Genomic DNA, 20,499 nt, shown 5'->3' with positions numbered 1-20,499 from the left:
CATGGTGGAGCCGCCCCTGGGAGTATGGATTGAGGGTTCAAACTGATGTATCTGCAAATACATGCAGTGATTTGCGGCTCTTTAATCAGTGTTCTCAGCTCCAGCTAACCCAGATAAACCAAGATCAAGGAGATTCTCAATGCCTGGTGGAGGCAACTGAAGAGTGCACACAGGTAAGCCTGCAGCACAGGTGAGTCAGTGATAAATCAAACACATCTTTAACGTAGAAGATAACTCTTAGCCTGGGTAATGCATAGTAGTTTCTCTTCCTGCACAGCAACTGGGTGACCTCGTGCCCTGCATGGCTTCCACTGGTCCTCACACCCACCTGGGCTGTTGGGCTCCTTGTCTAACTAATCTCTCGTAGCTGTGACGCTCTGGCGTATGCTCTCACAGGAGGCTAGAGTTATCTTCTTGGGCGGCATTCCAACAGTGCTTCCAAATTGATTCCTGGTTCAGACTGAGTCCTAGTCTGGAAGTAGGGTACCAGTCGGGCAAACTCTGCCCCTGGAATTCAGATCTTCTCAACTATACGGATGCACAGCACCTTCCTTGGTCATGAGGGACACTGGAACACTCTTCTGGTGAAACCCACTTGTATTCCTCATAAGAACCAACAAATCACCTCTCTTGCAAGGTTCAAATTCTGGGGTTCCTCCAAGAAAATACTGAATGGCCACTGCGTGACTAGGTCATGCCAGGTTCACGGTCAAAGCAGAAATTGGCTGAACATCAACCTAAGGTGCCCTGGGTGGTAAAATTATATTTTCCTATGGAGGTGAAAATTATTTTCCTGGCACCACCTCCTTCAAAACTCTCTCCACACAAGTCCGGATAGAGGAGTTTCATGTATAATGTAGTGTTGTTGACAAATGCCAACAGAAAACAGCCACCCACCTCCTGCACCTAAAGTTATTTGGCTCACTGCCAAGGTGGATCTGACTTGAACGCTGAGAAAATCTCTTGCTAGATTGGTATCGTATATAATGTTCAGATCAAAAGCCTGGAAAGCGTGTGTCAGCGAAATATTCACATTCCAGTGTTTTTAACATACCACCTACTTTTCTTAGCTACAGGAATGCAATGTTTTCCTCCATTTCAAAGGGAAAGTCACGCACTTAATGGAAACCTGTCTGTTACCACAATACATGACTAACATTGATTACATTTCTGGGGAATCCACGTCTGTTTTTGCTAACAGTTTTGCATGGAAGTCCAGACAGGTCTGTGCACGCTGGGGGAGGGACAGCGCACATGCACGACAAGTACTTAGGTCTTTTTAAAGACAGTAAGTTCACACGGGAGGTTTTCTGTTTGTCACGTCCTGGCCTTGAACTAGCATGCCTGAACTGTTTGAGGAAGTTTGGGTCTGCACGCAGGCGCGTGAAGCACTTCTGACAATCATCTGCTGCGTTGCCTTTTTTCACATTTCTTATTTTTAAGCAGGAATTGTGGGGCATATTATCAAGGGGGATTATCTCCGCTTTTTTGGCTTTAAAAGCCAAGAAAGCGGAGATAAAATTATCTCCCTATTACCTAGCTGTCGCTAACACCAGTTAGCGACAGCTAGTAGGAGAAAGCGACCATCTTGGGCCCCGCTTTGCATGTCAGTGATATTTATCACTAATGACATGCAAAGTGGGCGTGCCAAGATGTTAGCGACTGGAAACAGTCGCTAACATCGCTATCTCCTATTACCAACTTTTGGAGATATTCGCGCTAAGCGCGAATATCTCCAAAAGCTAACACCTGCCCTTGAGCAGTTCTTAGCCATGTTATCCAATGGTAGGTGGATAACATGGCTAACAGCATTAGCTCGGTAATGCCTGAATATCGCTGACTTTTCAGCGATATTCATGCATTATTTACGCCGCAGCTCAGCGATAAATTTTTCTCTCTAACCAAGCAATAGCGATAATTATTGCTATTGCTTGGTAATATGCCCCTGTATTCCTTTGGTGTATATATGTGTATATATGTGACCTGCTTTACAGCACGTTCTACATCGCTCATGCATTTTTAAACAACAATTGGCAAAGCCAATAGGTCTGGCCTTGGCATGCAGTTGTAATGATTACTTTTTATTCTTTACATTTTGTATTACAAGCCTACGCCATGAAAAAGAAAGAGAACGTAAGAAAATAGACCACCATTTAAATGTGGCTACTATACGCTTCAGTGATGAGAATGTTTTACTAGTTAAAAAAATAATCTTTCCAGTTGTGGTATGCATTTAACTATTATTTTTTTGTGAATGCTCCAAGAAGAACCCAACTAGGCACCCAAATTGTAAGCAGCTACATTGTCACAACAATGTCGCTTAAGCAATTTATAACAACGTCAAAAAGGAGACAGAAAATAAACCACTTTCTACTGGGGCACCTAAATGAATAGGAAAACTAGATAGAGAGTTTTTAAGATGATTTTTACAAATAAATTAAACACCAAATTTTAAAGCGCAAGATACTCCTCAATGAGTGCACATTTCCTTCCTCTCAGGACCTACCTTGGATAAGGTCTTGTCTTTTATAATGGTTGTTCAGAGCACGGCAACAGTCTTAGAACAGACTTTGCCTTCTGCAGGAGTGATTTCTAACATTCTTACCTCAAATCTTACAACTGTACATATGGCCAAGTCCCCTTTTTTTTACGTTTGTTACCCACGGCCAGCCCTTGCCCGGATGGGGTCTTCCTCCCTCCTTCAAGGCAAGTATTGAGACCACACCAATTTTGGATTAGGGGGTGTAACCCCCGGCCATATTTATTTATTACAAATTAAAAACATTATTTATTAACATTGTGTACAATTACGCAGAAAGGCCAGATACATTGTTCGACTGATGATGTCACATGGCTAACCTTAACTCTAATACACACAACACTCCTACTGTAAATCTAACAATGCAAATATACACTTTCTGCGTATACCCTCTGGAGCCTACGGCAAGGTCAATGACCGGCAGACTCCTGGTCCTAGCAAACTACGATAAATTAGTCGGCTCTCGCAGAGGGTACAGCTAATCGGACAGATACTTTCCCCCGGGGCCCCCCTACGCCCTGGCCCTAAACTCCATAATGGAGGCTGCATAAATTCTGCATTCTTACACCCTGATGTGCATGCGCGTGCGGGGGTGGCCACAGGCCCACTTGGAAGAATGACTTCCCTGGCCCCGCACCCCGGCAGCCTACCTACCGGCTGTTACTGCCCCTGGAGTTATATGTTTCTGACCGCTAAGGACCGAAGACTCTGCTTACCAATCATGACCTTACCGCCACAGGAGAGCATAGTTGCCCGACTATCTGCCCTCCCCCTCAGCCCACTAGGAAGGTCATGCCCTGTTATTCGCCTGCCCCTGGACTCAACCACAACCCTTCGTCCCAGGCGAACCGGGTCGTTACCCCCTAGGTGTATGTCTACAAAACTATGCTCTTGTTTCCAAATTACGCACCATGGCCTCGGGGAAACTGCAACTGAAACTGCAAGTGAACATGAAACTAGCACATCCGGCAGTGTATTGCCCTACTGACACGCTAAAAACCTAACACTACTGTACTATATACTATGTAACAGTGTACTGCGGCAAACTTCTCCCTCAGTCACAGAAGCTTGCAATTCACGTGAAACAGAACCACTGGGCTACAGCATGTGCAGCCGCACATAGCAGTTACAGCACAGACGGTTAGTGCTCCTAGCCTTCGGATCAGAGGTGCGGTTTGTATGCCAGGCCTATTGCCTACCTTATGAGAGTGCAGCCTTCTTTTTCCACCCACACCCTCAGCCCAGTCTGCATAGGAATGGTGCTGTGTGCCACTACATACGAGTCGGGTGCGAAAAAAGGTGTACAAAACCAGGGTGCTTAGGTATTGAATGCTACGACCTGAGCATCTAATGCCAGAATGCGCCCAAGCACATGCACTGTGACACAAACACGGACATCCACTGTATAAATGCTCAGGCATGTGGCGCTGTGTGGCACAATACTTTAATAGTATAAGTGTACGAGCACAAAGGGGGTGATGGACCCCAGGCATTTAAAGCTTAATTGTACCAGCAAAAAAGGTGCAAAGGTACCGTGTGATACAACACGGACATCCCAATGCCTAATACGCTGTGAAATAATACATAACTCATCAGAAGTGTATGCGCACGAGGGTGCATAGGTACTATGTGACATAACCACCTTCCAATGTATCTGTGTACCTGTGATGGGTGCATAGATTCTATTTGCAACAGACCCCTAATTCCTATTTGTAACAGCTCCCGCATGCCTATGGCTATTTTGATGACAGAGTCCTACTTCATATTTGTAACAGCATCCCCCTTGTCTATTGCCATCCTCAAGGTGTGAAAACGAGGCCTACGTTGTAGCAAGCAGGGATATGTTCGCACTCGCCAGGCATTGTTTGTGGAATTACAAGAATAACGGGTAATAATACCGCATATATACCTTGCTGGCTGACCCGAAACTGGGCTTTTAAAACTTTACATCGACATCAGACTTTCACTTCTGACCGCTTTAGCATAGCCTTTGTTTCCTTACATAAGGAACAATGGGTGCAACTTTCAATGAGAGCACCTAACATAGCGCCATTTGCACTGGGTGAGGAACATTGAAAATCATAACCAATTAAGAGCGCCTAGCACAGTTGTATTCTCCTGAGGATCACTGAACACAGACTTTCAATTCCACCCGCTTTAGCATCGCCTCAGTTCCATTACATAAGGAACATTGTATGTGCTTTCTTCTGAGAGTGCCTAGCGCCATTTCCATTACGTGTGGAACATAGAAAATCATATAACGAATTAAATACGCCAAGCATAGCACCTGTTGCTTTTACCTGACGATCATTGAAAGCGGACTATCAATTCTGACCGCTTAGCATAGCCTCAGTTCCGATACATAAGGAACAGTGCATGTGACTTTCAGTGAGAGCGCCTATTGGGCTATCAATGAGAGCGCCTAGCATAGCACCGGTTCCATTAAGTGAGGAACCGTAGGGCATCAGACTTCATTCTGACTGCTTAGCATGGCCTCAGTTGTGTTACAACTGTCACCAGATAGAGGGCATATGCCCTATCTACACTGCTCGGTATTATCTGTTTTAATTCAGTTGCTTTCTGTAGAGTTTAAGTATGCCTGCATTGAGACCTGTGACTCCTCCTGTTTACAGTTGACCCTTTCTGGAAGTTGTTTGGCATTGTTGATGATCCTAGGAAGTCTGCCACGGGTTGGAACTCTGATGCAGCAATGTTACCCTCCACTAAAAAAAACCTTGATGTCCATCTTTGGGAGCTTTGCCGCCTTGTAAATAAACATGCATTTGCAGAGCTCTCGTACACCAGAGGGCATCTTGGCGCTGAATCACAGAATGTTTATTGTTACCCAACTCAATGGTACATATTTATCAACCTCCGAAGGATAAAAGCTGAATGCCACCCACAGAGATTTGACCCTGGGACCATGAGGTCAAACACAGGCCCCTATAGTGTACACATTAGTCCCCTATGCCACCAGGGCCAACTCAATACTGAGGAACACTGGCATCAGACAATTAAGAGCGCCTAGCATAACCCGTTGTTTTAAATGAAGAACATTGAAATCAGATTTTTAGAGAGACTTTGAGAGCGCTAATCATAGTACCAGTATGTATTACATGAGGAACATTGTCATCGCACCGTCAAATGAGAGCTCTTAGCGTAGTACTAGTCGCATTACCTGCAGATCATTGAAATCAGAGTTTCCAAATGGGAGCACTTGGCGTAGCACAGTCGCGTCCCACTGCATAGTTGAGGCCAGATCACCAAGATCTGCGCCGACTTGTACCGTGTATGTTCTGACTGCTACGTTATCCCTAGTCTTTGACCAGGAAACATACCCTTATTAAAATCAGTCAGACAATATGGCCACGACATGGCCTCCTACTTATAGGAGCCTTAGTTTGTTAGCATTATCACCAGTGAATTAAAATAGCCATCTTGCCGGGTGCAATTTTAATCTCCATGTTTTTGTTAGTAATTTCTTTCGGCGTTACAAATAGTATGTTGGCTCATTTCAGGACTGGCTGACCCGCAACTGAGGGACTCAGAGCGTTTTTTGACAAATAGCACAGCTGAAAAATAAGCCATGACGTTCGGGGAGTGAAAATGCTGGTGGTTTCCGCTGCACACCAGCCACACTTAATTGACTTCCGGTTCTCGACTCCAGCCCGCAATTGTCATTGCCACACGTTGACGGTTGAATTAACTACTTTAGATATGGGCAACAACAACTGTTGTGTATGCTACCAAACACATAAACACATTACTGCCTGCTCACCCAGACACCCCTTAGCTCTTGGGGGCCTGACATAAGCTGCCCTGTCGCACGTACAGCGAGAAGACGAATGTGCAGTTGTCCTTTCCATTGGGTGGGCAGTTATACATGCCTGGGCATGTGTAGCTAGCCCCACCTCCTCCTCACCTTCTCTGCCCCAGCCATTGACTGATGCAGTAGACTGGCAAAGGACACATGGATTCAGCACTTGCCATAGTGTGAAAAGCAGCGAGTCTTCTAAGACCCCCAATGCTGCCTGGTGGTAGGGTCCCACCTCTAATTCACCTTGAATTTGTTACCAAAATAATGAGGCAAGCGCTGGAAACTGGAAGACAAGAAAAAGGTTTATTACTCTCAAGCGGAGACCACATCAACTGCAGACACTGGGATGTCTCAGGGAGGTGTTCTGCTGGCAACTCCTTTGGCTCTTCCTTTGATACAGGTTTGACACAATGCATTTGTTTCATTTATCATGGTTACAAGCTTGGAGTCTCCGCCCCGGGCAGGTTGTCACACAAGCCCAACATTATTTCATCAACATGGTTACACAAGTCCAACATTAATTCTCCTCCCACCCAGGTCAAAACAGACAATCTAATCTTGCAGCTGGACCTTGCTTCAGGGTCTAAAACATGTGAGACCGGCCAGATCTAAGAGTCTGTTCTGTTGATAAAAACAGGTCCCATTGTTGGCAAAACAAGTCTTGCTGTGTGCAGTGCAATAAACCATGTTTGCAAGAGTCTGTTTGGTATTTGGAACCTGTTTGTGTAAGAGTGTCCATGGGTTTGCCTGTAAACAGAGATGAGAGGAAAAAACGAGTTTGTGGCAGCAAGTGGTGTTGATGTTTGTCGTGGCAATAGTTTATAACCCCCAGCTCACATACCAGGTTGGTCAGAGGGATGCTAGTAAGGGCAGGGTGAAACAAAGGTGGCCAACGGAATACAAAATGGCTGTGGTCGGTCAGAATGACTGCAGTTTACGTGCACGTGGGAACTTCCATTAACAAGATGGCTCAGATAATGTTCATGATTGTCGTTTTGCTTTTAACAGTCGCCCCTATGAACATAACTAGCCATCTTGTCAGTCTATTTCGATCTCCATAATGTCCTGTATCTCTTGTTCATACATTACTCTCATTTTTGTTAGCTGAGTTTCCCTAGTCTTAGGGCGCAAGGTACATATGCAAAGAGAACACAAAGGTGGTATACAGTGTACACCCAAACAACAACCAGATATTGCCAATACTGGGATCAAGAGAAACATTGATGTTTTCCAACCCCAGTCATTCAAGATGCCGCAAAGCCAACTTCCAATTGTCCAAGTCTCTGATCCTTGATGAATTTCTGAAGACAGTCTGTGGAGATGTTCGATTGCTTCATAGACAGAAGGTGAATTATCAGGGATGTATATGCAGCAACTGGCACCGATGATGCAACATGCTCCTCCACGGTATGCTAGTACCAATTCCTGGCCACTGATTTACCCGGTCCTTCCTACTGTACTTATGCCATAGTTTGCTATAAGCTCAGGTGGCTAATCCATATTTTACATACATGTCCTTGTTAGGGGTACCTTCCGGCGGTGCCGGATGACTGACCTCTAACAAACGGTCCGGTCCAAAACAATCAAACAATCTAGAGAAAACAGGCAGCGGTCAAAATGAATATCTCAATTAATTTTAGACAAAAAGTCTGCACTACCTGTCCTTTGCTGTCTGCAAAGAGAGAATATTCCTATTCTACGTTGTTTGCAAGCAGGGAATGTCTCAAATAACTCAAAAAAGGAATACTAGTATTTCTATCAATCAATCAATCAATCAATTTAAGTTGTTTTTTTCACGACCTTACCCGGACCGTATGGATAGTTCTTCGTCTTCCCCTTCCAGTGCCTGGTTGTCCTTTTACTCCAACAATCAATGCGGCGTTCCTGTAAGGTCCCAGTCAGGACCGCAGGTCACTCGAGAGAGGTCCGTTCGGAACCGGTGAAGTTCAGTCGATTGGCAGCCAGATGAGGGTCTCTTTCAGGCAGGTGCACTCCAATCATTTAGTCATTCACTCTGTCGTTAGGACCTCTCTACCGGACCCACGTGTCTCTGATGGGCCCCAACGTTGGGTCGCCCATTTGTGAAGAGCAGCGAGTCTTCAAAGACCCCCAATGCTGCCCGGTGGCAGGGTCACACCTCTAATTCACCTTGGGTTTGTTACCAAAATAATGACGCAAGCGCTGGACACTGGAAAACAAGAAAAAGGTTTATTACTCTCAAGAGGAGACCACGTCAACTGCAGACACCGGGATGTCTCAGGGAGGTGTTCTGCTGGCAACTCCTTTGGCTCTTCCTTTTATACAGGTTTGACACAATGCATTTGTTTAATTTATCATGGTTACAATCATGGAGTCTCCGCCCCGGGAAGGTTGTCACACAAGCCCAACATTGTTTCATCAACATGGTTGCACAAGCCCAACATTAATTCTCCTCCCACCCAGGTCAAAACAGACAATCTAATCTTGCAGCTGGACCTTGCTTCAAAGTCTAAAACATGTGAGACCGTCCACATCTAAGAGTCCGTTCTGTTGATAAAAACAGGTCCCATTGTTGGCAAAAACAAGTCTTGCTGTGTGCAGTGCAATAAACCATGGTTGCAAGAGGCTGTTTGGTATTTGGAACCTGTTTGTGTAAGAGTGTCCATGGGTTTGCCGGTAAACAGAGATGAGAGGAAAAACGAATTTGTGGTAGCAAGTGGTGTTGATGTTTGTCGTGGCAATAGTTTATAGCCCCCAGCTCACATACCAGGTTGGTCAGAGGGATGCTAGTAAGGGCAGGGTGAAACAAAGGTGACCAACGGAATACAAAATGGCTGCGGTCAGGCAGAATGAGTGCAGTTTATGTGCACGTAGGAACTTCCATCAGACAAGATGGCGCAGATAATGTTCATGATTGTCGTTTTGCTTTTAACAATAGTGAAATCATTCCCGCCAGTCCTGGTGATGAGATATTATGGGAAATGCAGTCAGCACATGTTCCTTGTCTTCCTATGTGTCAATTACAAAAGCAGGCACTAAGGTGAATCTTTGTTGATAAACATGGTCTTTGGTTGAACAGTGAATTCAGGAGCCCCTAGGGAAGATACAGGTCCACTGTGGGCTCCCTCCCTTGACAAAGTGGCAATTCTGGGTCGCTCTTTTCCTGGAATTAGTGGATTCTCTGGAAGACATTTCTAGAAGGACAAGATACACTCCTCCTCCCCTCCTAGTAGGTAGGCAGGCTTCTAGTTCTCAGCCTTCTCAGCAGGCTTCTAGGTCCACAGCTTTACTAGCAAGGCGTGCAGTTTCAGATGATGACCGCCTTATCTCTGGGAAACTGGTCATCATCAGTACCAATTTCGGCTCACAGCAGCTCTTTGAGTACTGTGGAGTCCCCTGTCCTTGGTCAGTGAAACATCTTAGAACTAGAACCACATCTATCCTCAGCCTTTCCTGAATGGGTCACTTAAAGAAAGACAAAAGAGTTCTAACAAATTAATCAGTTGACTCATACCCATTTCCCTACCATCACCAAAATGGCAGTGCTCAAGATGGGGTTAATCAGTAAACCAAATATGGGGTCAAGTGCTTCACATCAAAAAGTTTTGAATGATGTCACTAGAGATAATTTGAGCAGATGGGGCAGCACAATCAGTTGCACTGTCCTATGTATCCTAAACTCCAAAGGCAGCAAAAAATCATCAGCTGCTCCTTCTTTCTTTCCCTGTGTCTCAGTCACTAAAATGCAATCAATCAATCAATCAATCAATCAGGGGTTTAAAGCGCACTACTCACCCGTGAGTGTCTCAAGGCACTGGGGGCTGCATCTCCAGTTCAGACGAAGAGCCAGGTCTTGAGGCTCTTCCTAAAGGTGTGTCTGATGTTGACTGGGAGCTCGTTACAGGCTTTGGCTGTGATGAAGGAGAAGGCTCTTCCACCCGCTCTGGTTCTGCTGATGCATGGGGTTTCTGCTAGGGCGAGGTCGGTGGAGCGGAGGTTCCTTGTGGGTGGGTGGAAGGAGACTCTTTTGTTGAGGTATTTGGGTTCAGTGTTGTGGAGGGATTTGTAGGCTTGGGTGAGTAGCTTGAAGGTTATTCTCTTCTCAAAGGGAGCCAGTGGAGGTCTCGCAAGTGTTGGGTGATGTGTTCATGTCGTGGGATACCGAGGATGAATCTGGCCACAGTGTTTTGGATGGTCTGGAGTTTTCTTAGCAGGGAATTTTTGATTCCAGCATAGAAGGCATTTCTTTAGTCCAGTCTGCCTGTTATGAGTGCATGGGTGACAGTCTTTCAGGCTTCAAGGGGATTCACTTGAAGGTCTTGCGGAGGTGTTGAAGCAGGTAGAGGCGACAGTGTTGAACTGTTGGGTCATGGTGAGGGAGGAGTCGAGTAAGATGCCGAAGTTCCGGGTGTGATCCGTGGGGGTGGGGTGTGGCAGAGGGCAGAGGGCCACCAGGAGTTGTCCCAAGCTGTGGGGGTGGGTCCAAGGACGAGGACTTCTGTCTTCTCCGACTTGAGTTTCAGACTGCTGCTGATCATCCAAGCTGCAACGTCTTTCATTCCTTCTTGGAAACTGATTCTGGTAGCATTTTAGCATGATTGGAAGCTGGGTCTGGTAGCATTTCAGCATGATTGTCATGCAGATGAAAATGATGTGTGGAACAGAGTAACTGCACCAAGGGTTCAGAAGGCTTATGGATAGCTCCTACAGACCAGTTGGTGGCACAGTTCCCCATATTAGCTCATCTTTCTTTTGTGTACCATGGAACAACCCACATGAGCAATGGGGAGATGGCGCTCTCTTTTCAAAAACCTTGGATTTCACTCATGTTTTCAACAATGGCAACAGAGCACCGTCCAAGCATTGAATGCAGGATATGAATATGTACTAGTCTTTATCAGTTTGCTCACGGCTAGATGGAAACGTATCCTTGCTCCTAAGCAAATGCAAGGACAATGGTGAACCATCTGTTGAAAAATGTATTCCGCGTCGCTTGCCACTTGCTCTTATGTGTATGAGAAGCACCCAAAAGAGAAAGACAAGCGTGAACCCTTTTGAAGTGGTAAAGGGAAAACTCACATTTGGAATTGATCAGCTATAGTTAAGTAGTGTGGCTCACTGGTTAGAGGCGGCAGACCCGAGAGCAGAGGACGGCCCGGGACCAGGGTTCGATTCCCGACGCGGCAGGTTTCTGGACCAGGGTCAGCGGACTCGATAATTCTCTCGCCTCGGTGCCCACTCTGATCAGCGATCACACTCGGCAACTCTGGGCACTAGCTTGCCTCATCTTCACTAACGGCCCCATAAGACCGCCGGGGATGCCTGGTCTCACCCTGGAGATACCCATTAAGGGACCATCTCTCAGGGAAGCCAGGAAGGGTTTCGCAGCGGTCGAAGCGCGGGGACACGCCGGTGCGCGTAAAAACCCAGCGCTATATAAATGCCCCTATTTAGTTACCTGAGCTAATTCTAACTTAAACCCCTGCAATGCACTGCTTATGTCCTCACATATTACATTGCTCATGACATGGTGAGTGACATCACTGATGACATCCCAAATGACATCACTGATAACATCATCCAGTGAGTGCAAGTGTTTTCTAAGTGTTTGTTTGTGTTAAACATATATATTAAGCTACTACAAAAGATTAATTAGTATACTACTTGTACTATAATCAGTGATAATACATCTAACATACATTATGTGACTGGCTGTGTGTATCCATGTGTGAGTGGATGTCTGAGTAGCTGCATGGGTGTGTGAGTGGGTGTGTGAGTAGCTGTATGGGTGGAAGTGAGTGTGTGAGTAGCTGTGTGGGTGAGTGAGTGACTGTGTGAGTGGCTGTATTGGTGAGTGAATGGGTTTGTCAGTGACTGTATAGGTGAGTGAGGGGCACTTTGAGTGGGTGTTTGACTAAGTTAGTTGGTTTGTGAGTGGTTGTATTGAAGAGTATTTTATATGTGTGAATGGCTGTATGGGTGAGAAAGTGGATGTGTGAGTGTTTGTATGGATGTGTGAATGGGTATATAAGTGGTTGTGTGGGTGTGCAAGTGAGTGTGTGAGTGGTTGTATAGGTGTGTGAGAGGCTGGATAGGTGAATAAGTGGGTTTGTAGTAGCTGTATAGGTGACTGCGTGGCTGTATGGGTGAGTGACTATTGGTATGAGTAGCGGTGTGGGCAAGTGAGTGGTTATGTTAGGAGCTGTATGAGTGAGTGAGTGGATGTGTGAGTGGCTCCATGGATGAGTGAGTGATTGTGTGAGTACCTGCATGGGTCTGTGAATGGGTATGTGAGTGGTTGTATGAGTGAGTAAGTGGGTGTATGAGAAGCCATATGGGAGTATGAGTGGTTATGTTGATGATGTCATCAGCGATGTCATTTTAGGTGCCTTAATAGGTATTATTAGTGATGTCACTGACAATGTCATGGGTGATGTAATATATGAGGTCACAAGCAGTGCAGTGCATGGGTGTATGGTATAGTAAGCTAAGGTAACAATAAATCGCTGAATTTCTATGGTTTTGTATGAGTGAACTCTGAGCCTAACTATAACGTCCCAGTTAGCCTCATTTTTTTCAACCTCAGGACTAAAGTGGACTACTTACCCCAAATAGTAGTGTGCCAGGAGGCATGTTTGCAGAGTGGTGGAGAAAGGGGGCATGGTCTGTGACATCCTCACAGCAGTCCAGCTGTGTGGGTCTTACTGGAGGTGACGGGAGGAGTAGTTGCCCCCCAACGACCCTCAAGAGCAAAGGGGACTTTATCCCTTAACTAGTAGTGCACCAGGAGGTGCATTTGCAGAGTGGTGGAGAAAGGGGGCATGGACACTGAACACTTCTCAGCAAACTCACTGTGTGGGACTTACTGGAGTTAACAGGAGGGATAGTTGGCCACCAAGGAACCTCTGGAGTGTAGGGGACTTCATCCCCCTACTAGCAGTGTGCCAGGAGGCATGTTTGCACAGTGGAGAAGAAAGGGGGCATTGCCTCCAACAGCCTCTTAGAAATCCTGCCATGTGGGACTTACTGGAAGTAACAGGAGGGGTAGTTGGCCCTCAAGGATGACATCTCAAATGACATCACTGATGACATCACCCACAGAATCTCTGATGTAACCACACACACACCAATATAACCTTTCATACACCCACTCCAACTTCCACACTAACAGTCTCAAAAACATTGATACACCCATACTAGTACTTACACAGCCACTCACTGATTCATAGGTCTACACACACATCCCCTCAGTTACCCATACAGCCACTCCTATACCAACTCACTCACCAACTGATGAAGCCATGCATAGACCAATACAGCCACTCACACACAGTCAGTCACTCATAGAGCTGCTCACACAACTACTCACTCCTCTGTATAGTTAATCACACAGTTCTTTACTCACCTATAAAGTTATACACACACCCACACATTCTCACTCACCTATAGAATCACTTACACAAGCACACGCTCACTCATACAGCCAATCTTGTATTCACCCAGTCACTCATATACTCTGACACTCACCTATACTGCCTTTTACATATGCAGTCACTAACCCATACAGCCACTGACAGGCAGTCATACACCCCCTCACCCACCCACACAGATATTCATACACCCATACAGGTACTCAGACATCCAATGAATCACCCATATAGAGATTGACATGCCCACTCACCAACCCATTCAGTGACTTAGATACCAACTGACTGATGCAGACATTCAGACAACCTAGTCACTCACCTTTACATTCACTGAGATGCCTAATCTCTCACTTATACAATCAGTCAGGCACCCACTAATTCATCCATACAAGCACTCATACACTCACTGATTCATCAATACACCTTGGTGTGTGTAATTAACACTCATAAACATTTTAAAAACACTCAAAGCCACTAGATGAAGTCATAAGTGATGTCATGAGTGATGTCATTTGAGATGTCATCAGTGATGTCACTAACCATATCATTAGTGATGTAAGATGTGATGTCATGAGTAGTGCATTACTGGGGCCGGAGTTATTGTTAGCTCAGCTAACCATAACTGCTGAATTTCCCTGGTTTTGTACAAATGAAAGTGAGTCTAACTATAACGTCTCTGTAACCATTGGTTTTTTCAGTGAAAATATATATACATAACATTAAAGTTGTTTTGTGAATGGAAATGCACCTGTGTGAACTCTGCAATTAAAAGTGCTCATTAAAGATATAGGTTTAATGAGCATCATGCTAAAGGATTACCTTGTGAGTACGCTGCAGAAATATTTAGCAGCACATTGATACTTGTTCCGAAAAGTCATGCCCTTAGGGAGACTATTTTTGGGATAAACATCCAACTTTTAATGTTGCCAAGAAAGGCAGGATTACTGTGTACTTGTTCTACCTTCATCCAAAAAGGGAATCTGAGTCTTACAGGCATTTCTGCATGTTCGGTGTAATGGAATTTCCATCTATGTACACAATCATTCAATAGCTGCCTCATTCTCAAATATCAATTACAGAAACTAAAACCTTTATTTCACAGTTCATAAAAAAATCATAGAGATTATTATGGTGGAAACATGCACAGTGAAAAGAGTCCCAAGTGTAAAGACCTTCACCTGAAATCCGAGGCTACTCAAACTATTTTTACTAATCTTCTCTGACTGCCAAATGTTGTTTTTGCAATGCAGTCGAGCCCAAACAGTATAAGCACTGGATCGTGTCATATATATGTATATATTTAGGACCTATATTTAGGTGCCAGCTGTAGACATAGTAATGGCTCTGGCCTTCAGCCTACTAGCAGAGGACACACCAGTGCTTAATTTGTAAAATAATGAGTGAGGGGCATAAAGATCTTATCAGAAGTTGAGAGCTGTGTTATTAAACGTTAGCGTGCCAAATACCAAAGCTGCTTGTCCTGAATCTACCTCGGGTCTATTTAACCCTCTGCTAGACACTCTCTGCTGCCTTAACTTACTCTTGCATGTCCCTGCTTTCTCCCTACTTGGTGGTTTTTCAGTCTTTCTCTTCCTCCCTCTTTCTCCTTTGTGTGTTTTCACCTGTCTGGCTCTTAGGGCAACCAATATGCCTGGCTGAGATCTTATTCAGTAGCGCATCCAGTGTGCCTTGAGTTGCAGTTTGGATGATAAAATACAGCAATACTCAAGGCTCAGTGCCTCGGGTCTCTGGGCTATGGTGCCACTGCTCCTTCTGCACCAATGGAAGCTACTCCCCCTGACATATGTACAGCTGCCAATTAGCCGGATACACTTTCCTCAAAGCATGTTGTTTCAGTCCACTCTGTATTCTTTTATTTTTTTTTACAAGCAAACAACCATAGTGGGGATTAGTTGGGAAAAAAAAATGACACTAATGTTCAGGGAGTTTTCTCATTGCGGATGGGGACTATAGTTTATTTTGACTACTTCAGAACTTCTTGGGAGGCATGTGACAGGGATATTGAGAAAAACAGAAAAATGCATAGGCCAGAACAGAGAGCCCTTCAGAGCAATGAAGAGAACTTCCAACAGAATACTATGCATACTGTAAAATCTTGTGCTTGCTGCTGAGCTAAATGGGCTAGAGGGAGAGGACTAGGGGCCAGAGAAGAATGGCGATAGAGAACAGGGTGGGAAGGTGAGAGAAGAGATGAAACTGTTCAATAAGGTATTACTTGTTGTAGGCCTGCATTACTATTAGGAGTGTGAAAAATTGCACCGGTGTGACTTTGTCATGCCAACGTCCCCCATGACGCTTGGTATTCAAAAAGTACCCAAGATTCATGGATAGGACTCGCAGTTAAGAATTCTGGGCTGCTCTGGAAGACACAAAGAAAGCTCATTCAAAATGTTCTCAAAGCCATTCCCCTCAAGGTCAGATGCTTTTACTCAGAAGCCCCTCGCTCTCTCCATGGAAACCCAGATTGCAAGAAAGTATAGTCCACTTGTGCTAATCTCTGTATTTTGAGGAATTATTGCTGAAACTTATCAGATACCTGTTCTTTGTATGTAGAGAAGCATATCTGAAGTGTGTATGCAAAACTCCTGCACCCAGAGCTCCCCCTTGTATCTTGTGCTCCCCTCACCACTTTGCATGCTCCCACCTTCATAGTGTCTTTCGTTATGGTCTGGCTAGACTGTGCAGCTGTTGCCAGACAATTATGTGACATCACTAGAGAAGGGCTTTGGCTCTGCCTGCATGTTTGAAGCCATGAGTACATGTTTTGATTGGTGCAGAAGTTATGTACCTCCACAATAAAAGTGCATGCCCTTCTCATAGCTGTGATCATGGTGTTTATTTTTCCGGCTGCCTGAGCATAACCTTTCAGTGGCACACACATGATATTGTATCCATTACTTACCAGTAAACTTCCTCCGCCCAATTAAGGTCCTCCTCATCCCATTCATTGCAATATGAGGAGATCCTGCCCCCATACAGGCCTATCTTACAAAAAAATAGAATAAGGCCTCCTGCTTCCCTCCTTCATGCCTAACAAACCCAGACAAGAAATGTAAACCAGACGGTGAGGATGGGAGGGTCAATGACTATGATAATGAGGACCTTAATCAGAGTAATGAAGTTTACCAGTAAGTAGTGGATTCACGACACCCTCATAGGACCTCCTTGCCCCAGTCATTGCAAAATCAGGATTCCACAAACAACATAGAACCCTTTTGACACCATAGTCTGCAAACAAATGAAGTTTATTAAACTCTACTTATTTCATTACTGCGTTCACAATACCAATAGCAAATGTATCAGAAGAAGAATGCAACACATCAAGACAATAGTGCTTAACAGAGGTGTGATTAGACTGCCATGTGGCCACCCTGCAAATCTCCTGAATTGACACGCCTTCTGCTTCAGCCCAGGATGTGGAAATTGACTGAGTGGAGCATCTGTGAACCTGCACTGGAGGGACTGCACCCAGGGATTTGTAAATATGACAGATTGCCTGCTGAATCCATTTGCAGGGTAATCAAGGTGCCCACTTTTTTACCCATATTTAGACTACCCAATGAAATGAACAGCATATTTACAAGGCACAAGTCCTTTGTACAGTGCAGGTAGATTGTCTGAGCCCTTTTAGCATCCAGGGAGGAAAGCAACTGAAGATTGCTGTTGTAAATAACGAAGTCCTTGAGCCAGGTACATTTAATAAGCTGGATTTAATTAGGCTTAGTTCCAGATTAAGTTCCAAGTATTTGAGTATAAGATAAGAATAACCCCACCAGGAGTGGCCTCCCTGCCACTCAGCCTGCCTGCCATCAACTGCCTCTCCACACACCAGCCAGGCACCGAAGTTTCTCTGATGAGATCAGGCATTCCAATACCCACACCAGCTGAGCAGCAGGGAAGTCACACACGCTAAGTATAACAATTGCCTTCATCCTGAAAGACCTGAAGAATTACCTCTTATTGAGAATGAAACATAGAAGACACGTTGGGAACAAAGGTTGGATCCAACCACAAGTCCACCTTGTCAGAAAGGATCTGCAAATAGGGATATGACATCATCAGAGCCCCCAATTCACCTAACCAACGGGCAGATGCAATGGCTAACAGAAAAAGAGTTTTAGATGACACCCACATTAACTGCGGCACTAAATCACAAAAATGTATTACATTAAATTTACTAGCCACTAAAAATTCAAAAGAAATATATTAAAAAACAAACAATAATTATACAAAGAATGTACCTCATATGCATTCTAAATATATATTAAAATACATAATTTAAAAAACATATTTTAAATAACTATATTTTTGCAAATGATTTTAATGACTTCGATATTTTAGAAATCGAAATTCTTGACAACGATATTCTTTCTGATGAGATTTCCATATCATGATATTTTGGCATGGTAATATTTTTTTTCCGATATTTTGTCTGAATACCGCCCGGAGCAACTCCATTTGTTTTCAATGGAGCGCTCAACATTCAACTGTTCTAGTTTAAATTACACAAATGCACTTCCCACATAGGCTTGTGCATGTATATTTTACTATGAAATATTTAACCCCTTCGGTGCTGCTGACGAGTTTAGCTCGTCACGATTCCAGTAGGGAAGGTGTTGGTTCATTCCTTATGTTGGAGCGCCATCTAGAGCAAGTCCGGTAGATAATGTGTTTGCAATAGTAGCGCGCAATGCTTTCCAACGGGGCGACCAGATTGCCGGGCTTACCTGGAAGGCCTGAGGCCTGAGGTCCAGGGGAGGGCGGCCTCCCCATCCCGGGCGCTGTCCCTGGTCCTGCTGCGTGGCAGGGTGCCCGGGACGGGGTCCGGAGGGCCCAGGGAGGCTTTCCCTGCGCCGCTGGGCTTGGGAGCCCAGGCTGGGTCCAGGGGCCCGGCCGGGCCCCGGGTCGGGTGCCACGGCCCTGGGCCCGGTCCACCGGCCTGCCGCACAGCCAAAGGACCAGGACGGGGTTCCGTCGTGCCCGGGAAGCCTCCCCTCGCTCGGCTGAGTTCAGCAGCTCCGGCCGGGGGCCCCTGAGGGCCCGGGGAGGGCGGCCTCCCCATCCCGGGCGCTGTCCTTGGTCCTGCTGCGTGCCCGGGACGGGGTCCGGATTGCCCTGGGAGGCTTCCCCTGCGCCTCCGGGCCTGGGAGCCCCGGCTGGGTCCAGGGGCCCGGACGGGCCCCGGGTCGGGTGCCACGGCCCTGGGCCCGGTCCCCCGGCCTGCCACACTGCCAAAGCTCCGGGACAGGGCTCCGTTGTGCCCGGGAAGCCTCCCCTCGCTCGGCCGAGTTCAGCAGCTCCGGCCGGGGCCCCTGAGGGCCCGGGGAGGGCGGCCTCCCCATCCCGGGCGCTGTCCTTGGTCCTGCTGCGTGGCAGGCTGCCCCGGGACGGGGTACGGAGGGCCCGGGGAGGCTTCCCCTGCGCCTCCGGGCCTGGGAGCCTCGGCTGGGTCCAGGGGCCCGGACGGGCCCCGGGTCGGGTGCCACGGCCCTGGGCCCGGTCCCCCGGCCTGCCACACTGCCAAAGCTCCGGGACAGGGCTCCGTTGTGCCCGGGAAGCCTCCCCTCGCTCGGCCGAGTTCAGCAGCTCCGGCCGGGGCCCCTGAGGGCCCGGGGAGGGCGGCCTCCCCATCCCGGGCGCTGTCCTTGGTCCTGCTGCGTGGCAGGCTGCCCCGGGACGGGGTACGGAGGGCCCGGGGAGGCTTCCCCTGCGCCTCCGGGCCTGGGAGCCTCGGCTGGGTCCAGGGGCCCGGACGGGCCCCGGGTCGGGTGCCACGGCCCTGGGCCCGGTCCCCCGGCCTGCCACACTGCCAAAGCTCCGGGACAGGGCTCCGTTGTGCCCGGGAAGCCTCCCCTCGCTCGGCCGAGTTCAGCAGCTCCGGCCGGGGCCCCCGAGGGCCCGGGGAGGGCGGCCTCCCCATCCCGGGCGCTGTCCTTGGTCCTGCTGCGTGGCAGGCTGCCCCGGGACGGGGTCCGGAGGGCCCGGGGAGGCTTCCCCTGTGCCTCCGGGCCTGGGAGCCCCGGCTGGGTCCGGGGGCCCGGCCGGGCCCCAGGTCGGGTGCCACGGCCCCGGGCCTTTGGTCCCCACGCCCCCGTTCCCTGGCGCCAGCTCACTTTTTCGTTGGGGCATAGAGTGACACCGGCTGGCTTGACTTTCGTGCCCGGCTATCTGGTCTCTGGGATCCCCTCGGCCATCTGGTCTCTGGGATCCCCTCGGCCATCTGGTCTCCGGGATCCCCTCGGCCATCTGGTCTCTAGGATCGCCTCGGCCATCTGGTCTCCCGCAATGCTTTCCTATGAGGGCGACCAGATGGCCGAACTTCCCTGGAAGTCCCGATGAGGTGCCATTTGCCTCCCGGATCCCAGCGAGGGCTCCAGGAGGTCGGGTACTTTCGCGCCTTAGGTCCCCTCTGTCACCTCAAGTGCACGGATTACAAGAAAGGGGGGTAATTTTCCTCCGGATTACTAGGGAGAGGGTCAGTCAGACCTCCGTGTGGTTTTGCGATTCTGAATCAGGGGAAGGCAGGACCCGGGCATGCCCGCCGGGGCCCCCAGGGGCCCGGGTACGTACCTGCCGCTCAGCCCCCTTGCCGATGGGCCTTTTCCTCCGAGTTTGCTCAGGCAGGCCTCCGCGAGGTCTGGCCATGCTGAGACGGGGCCAGGCCGCACCCGGGCCAGCCCGCCGGGGCCCCCAGGGGCCCGGGAATGCACCTGCCT

This window comes from Lissotriton vulgaris, chromosome 1_1, assembly GCF_964263255.1.
Source record: "Lissotriton vulgaris chromosome 1_1, aLisVul1.2, whole genome shotgun sequence".
NCBI lineage: Eukaryota > Metazoa > Chordata > Amphibia > Caudata > Salamandridae > Lissotriton > Lissotriton vulgaris.
Note: the sequence above shows the minus strand (reverse complement) of the source record.